The sequence below is a fragment of the Limulus polyphemus genome, unplaced genomic scaffold, assembly GCF_000517525.1.
Source record: "Limulus polyphemus unplaced genomic scaffold, Limulus_polyphemus-2.1.2 Scaffold1483, whole genome shotgun sequence".
Lineage (NCBI taxonomy): Eukaryota > Metazoa > Arthropoda > Merostomata > Xiphosura > Limulidae > Limulus > Limulus polyphemus.
In genome coordinates, this window is record NW_013667093.1 from 13720 (window position 1) to 19248 (window position 5529).

General features: G+C 32.0%; 1 long non-coding RNA gene across 1 annotated transcript in view; it reads right to left on the bottom strand.

The window, feature by feature from the left end:
- Positions 1–267: 267 nt before the first annotated feature.
- LOC111086846 overlaps positions 268–5529 on the bottom strand; it is a 7489-nt gene continuing 2227 nt past the window's right edge. Inside the window, exon 2 of the long non-coding RNA XR_002611554.1 lies at positions 268–1320. This is a non-coding gene — a long non-coding RNA (uncharacterized LOC111086846). The remainder of the gene's footprint in view (positions 1321–5529) is intronic.

The window sequence follows — 5529 nt, forward strand, 5'->3', positions numbered from 1 at the left end:
ATGAATAAACTTGTTTACTACAAAGAATAGATTCTGATTCACGACCACATTGTATATCCCTAGCACTATAACCAAGCATAAGGTTTAACTCCTGGCAACTCAACTGCTCATTAATTTTGTGTAAAAGTATTTCATCAGCAAGAAAGATTGTTGGGTAAGTCCATGAATCAAATTAGGAAGAACTTATTTCAAGTTATAAACACATGAACTAAGTGTATTCAATTTGTATTGGGAAAGGAACAGTATGAAAAATACAAGCACAAAGTGTACAGGATTCCAATGACTAGATTTATTAAAAATGTAATATGAAAACTTGCATTTTGTTATGCATATCACAACATAAAAACTTTTCAGCAAAATAAATGGCTCTTATACAAGCACTTTCATTCAGAATTGCTTGTAGATCAAACCTTTTCTTCTTCTTTATATTTTAAAAGGAAAAAATAATCATTAACATTGTGTCAACACTACAAGTTTTGGTACTTTGTTAATCCTAAGTCCAGAAACTGAACAAAGGTCCTTTATAGTTCAACATTCTAATGAGGACATTCTAAGCCTTTAATGTTTAGTTTACTTGTCTCCAATGAATTTTTCAGTAAATGTTCCTTATTTCATACCTAATTGTAAAATTAAACAAGCCATGATGAAAGATATCTACCAATGATAAGTAATTTTCAAAAAGATAGAATAAAACAATCAAAAAGCATATTTATAAAAAGATCCAAACTTTTTCACAGCTGTAGTGTTACTCATCTTTCCTAATCTTGGGCAACACTAGTACAGGCCTCCCAGTGGGTCACTGCAAAAATAAATTTTCAAAAAAGTTTCCCCCTTTCTAAAAATAAGGAATAAATTGTGACTTGACAAACCCAAATATATAGATTTGGATATATACAAATTATATTTTACTGATAATAAATGTGAATTTCTATACCCATCTGTAAAATTTGCATTACTTTGTGATGACAGAAAATTTATATTGAAAGTTTTGACACTACTGATAATGAAGTCTGGTTTACTCTTTCACATAAAATTTGTTGCAAAACAATTATATTTCCATATATCTGTATTAGATAATTATGATAATATCATGACTACAGTATTGAAAATTTGGTGACAAAATGTTTAAACAATATAGGTTTACCTTCAAATCTAAAAGTTTTAGCCTATTTTGACACTAAATGTTTCACCGGGAGGCCTGCTAGTAATGCATTATCTTCTTGTCACAAGCTTCATAGTATGGTGTTTCTGAGATAAATATTTTGGCAGTCACAATGGGTGTTGCACTGTCCAGTGTGAAGTTTCATTAGGGTGAGTTTCCTACACAGAAATATATATAAAAAAAAGAAAAATACATTAAACCCTCAAGGTTGTATCCTTCATATACCATTGAATTGTGAGAGTAAATTTGAGCAATAAAGATCTAAACACCAAAATATTAAGAGTATAACAGGACTTATTTGTTAAGATACAGCACAGTACAACATTTTCTGCACAAGTCTTATAGTAGAAGTAAAGATAACATGTTGAATTAGTTTTCATGCTAAAAGACCAAAAAAAATAAATAAAAAATTACTGAATTAAAATTCTTCAAATTCCTTAATTGCAGTATTACCTAAAGCGTAACACATTTTAAGTAATTTTAACTAAATTTTATTATTTTATCTGTAAATTTACACTAATGTACATAAAAATGTACAATTATTTCCCAAGAGTTATAAGTTGAAGTAATTTTATGCTGAAAAACTTTGCACTTCCTATCTGGTAACTTTACAAGCTATAATTTTTTTCCACAACTCATGAAAGTGATGAACAAACAAACAAATTAATATACGAACACTAATTTGCAACAGTTTAGGCTAGTTGTCCTTCTTCATATATATGCATAAAAACATTCTTAAACATTACAGATGACACTCGAAATACAAGTAATAATCCTTACTGTAAGTGGATGCTCGTATCATGACAGATATGCATGTTCTTTAACACAAGTATGTGTTGAAGATCCTTTCACTATTAACATTTTTTTCCATAAAATCTTGACTATATGTATATAATTTTTTTGAAAATTAAGTTATCATTATTTATTCGTTCAGACTCAGACATCTGTTAACACATTATTACACACAACTTCTATTAATAATAACTTATAAGTTTCCAAATAACATTTTGTGCAATCAACTTGTCTAAGTGAAAACTATAGTGTATGATGTCATTGAACAGTCACATACTGTGTACAAAGTGTTTACTGTTTACTGGCTTGTGTTATGTTATTAATAATAACAATAAGTGTGTTATTAATAATTGTAAACCTCTGATATGCTGGCCTGGTAGTCAACAAAATATACAATAAAAAATATCCATTACAATTTCTTGGCTTTGATTTTGTTGGTCCATTACCATCCATTGCAAACTGATACTAATACACCTGTGTTTCCATTATTTCACTCAATGGGTAAAGAATCTATCAATTTAATAATGGATAGACAGACTCAGTTTGTAAGTGATTTGTTCAAATCAGTTACTAGTACAACTGGTGCAACACATAAGCTTACAACAACTTATCATTCATAAATCAATTGTTCTGAAAGGGTTAATTATAACTTGAAAACAATGTGAAGGTTTTTGTTCAATCCAAACACAGTAATGGGGATGCGTATTTACCTCAATTAGCTCCTCATGTGAGTAATGGTGGATCTCCTGGTTTATCACTTTATGGGAGAGATTTTAAGTTTCCTTTTGATTTTTACCATGATGCTGTTAAGGAACAATCTGATACTTCACGTATGATTCAATTATATAAAAATTCATTGTTAATAACTTTGAGACTATTAGTCCTTTGTTTTACAACAACTAGATCAAACACATGCACAACAGAAAAAAAATATTATGACAATCGTCATCACCCACTGACTTTTGGAGTTTCAGATGTGGTGAGTTTTTACTCATTTTGTATCTCATGGAGACATTGGTTTCACTGGAATGTTGGCTCCTATTCATTGCAGTCCACTTTGAGTTGAAGAAAAACTTTTAGATGGGATTTACAAATTGAAGTGTACCAAATGGTATTTCAATTGGAACACATGTTACTAATATCTCACTATATTATATTTGGGATAATTTCTATATTGAGAAAGATACTGTTTTTAAACAATCTTATGAGGACAATGTTAATCAATCTGTTGCTTCAGATTTTATCAAGACACTCTTGATTCAAGTTCACTACAGAAACTTAAGATGATTGTGTAAAAGATTCACTTAACATATCAACTAATATGTTGTCAATTTCTCAGTTAGATGAAGGAGTAGTTTCACTTCATATATTAAATAATAGGTTGAACAATTGCCAAGTTTTTTTATTAAAAGAAGGATGATGTTTTGAGCTGGCACTCTTCACCAGGTTGTACAGTTTACAACAAAGACACATGTGCAGAATTCCAAGAACTTGTATGCGTAGTACTTTGAATGCTGAGCATGAAAATTCTAAGCAAAATTACATCTATTACATAAAAATTACAAAACATGAAATTATAAAACAGATAGCAATTAAAATTTTAACAAAAAATGGAAAAACTTGAAATATACAGGAAAGAAAAGGATTCATTTAAACCAGACGGTTGTAGGGTCCCCAGATTGTAGATCATTCTCCTTTCCAGTCATTCCCTTTTATGAATGTCTATTGGAGCACTAATTAGTGCAAGAATAAAAAAGTCCTCAACTGTATGGTTGTTGATGGTGAAATGTTTGCCTATAGGTGTATTTTGGTTCTGCAGTTTAATATGGTTTAGATGTTCTCATGCTCTATCACTGAGTCAGCAGCCTGTTTGTCCAATGTATAAACTATTGCATGTTTTGAAAATTTTACAGTAAGTGATACATTCAGCGGTACACGTAAAGGACTGTCTTATGTCGAAAGTTGTTTTCTTTCCTCATATATGTGTAGTGCTGTTTATATGTGGGCAGGTGACACATGTGTGAGTGCCTGGAGTATTATTTTGTTTCTGTTTAAGGTTACTGTGCACCAGGATTTCTTTCAGGTTTTTGTCATGTCTGTAATTATTTAATTTTGTTATTTTTGTCACCTATGCAGTTTTAACTATATTTGTCACTTCATATATTGCCAATATACAATCATCTTCAATATTGTCCTCCATCTAATCTTGATGGTGGTTATCATCTTTGTTTTGGTAACCACCCTTAAACCACAACTGAATAGTTCTATCATCAATGGACAGCATCTGCCTGTTGTAGAAACCTACAAACGTAGAGGACGAAATTTCGAAAGTCTTCCACCTTTCGTCTTCAGGTCAGTGTGTGTGTGTAGTGTAGTTTGGTCTTTATAGTGTTCTAGTGGACTGTGGAGAGCGTGTTATGATTGGTTGGTTAAAACACGTTTCTGATTGGAGGAGAGACTTCCTGTAGCCTCAACCAATGGTAGCCACGGTTGACTCACCTCTAATTCTGAATCTCTGTTTAATGAAGGTTTTACAGTGTTAATGTAAAACAATTCTTTAATTTTTCTTGTCTTCAAAAATTTGTCTGTGTTGATGATTCTAGCTTTTTCCCAGTTTATGTTGTGTCCAGTTGACATGGCGTGTTCAGCAATGGCTGATTTTGTTCTTTTATTCTTGTTGCAAGTCTTCTTCCCGTTTCTCCAATGTACGTTTTGTTGCAGGAACACGGAATTTCATAAATGACGTTTTTTTGTTTGTTGGTATGTTTCTGTTTGTTCTTCACCAGAATGGATCTTAGTGTTTTGTAAGATTTCCATCAGACATCTATGTTGAATTTCTTAGCTTTTCGTTTGAGTTTTTCACTGACATTTTTCAGGTATGGGAGGTATATGGTTGTAGTGGTGGTGGTTTCTTTATTTTTTTTTCTGTTGTGGTCTTCTTCAGGGAGTTCTTGATGAAGTAAGAGGTGTAACTATTCTGTTTAAAACACTGTATGATGTTTTGGCATTCTGTTTCAATGGATGTGTTATCGCAAATGTTTTCTGCTCTCTTGTTTAGGCACTGGATTATACTACGTTTTATCGAGGTTGGATGATAGGACTGGAAGTGTAGATATCTGTTCGTATGGGTGGGTTTTCTGTATACAGTTGTGGTGATTTTTCCTTCTTGTCTGCTGATCAGTATGTCAAGAAATGATAAGCTATTTTGTTCCTCTATTTCTATGGTGAAGTAAATATTCTTGTCTATGGAATTAAGGTGTTGTAAGAAGGCTGTTAGGTTTTCACGACCATGGGGCCAGATAAGCCATATCAACTGGACACAACATAAACTGGGAAACAGCTAGAATCATCGACACAGACAAATTTTGGAAGACAAGAAAAATTAAACAATCATTTTACATTAACACAATGAAACTTTCATTAAACAGAGATTCAGGATTAGAGGTGAGTCAAATTTCTGATTGGAGGAGAGACTTCCTGTAGCCTCAACCAATGGTAGCCACAGGTTGGGTTAAACACGAATCATAACACGCTCTCCACAATCCACTAGAACACTATAAAGACCAAACCACACC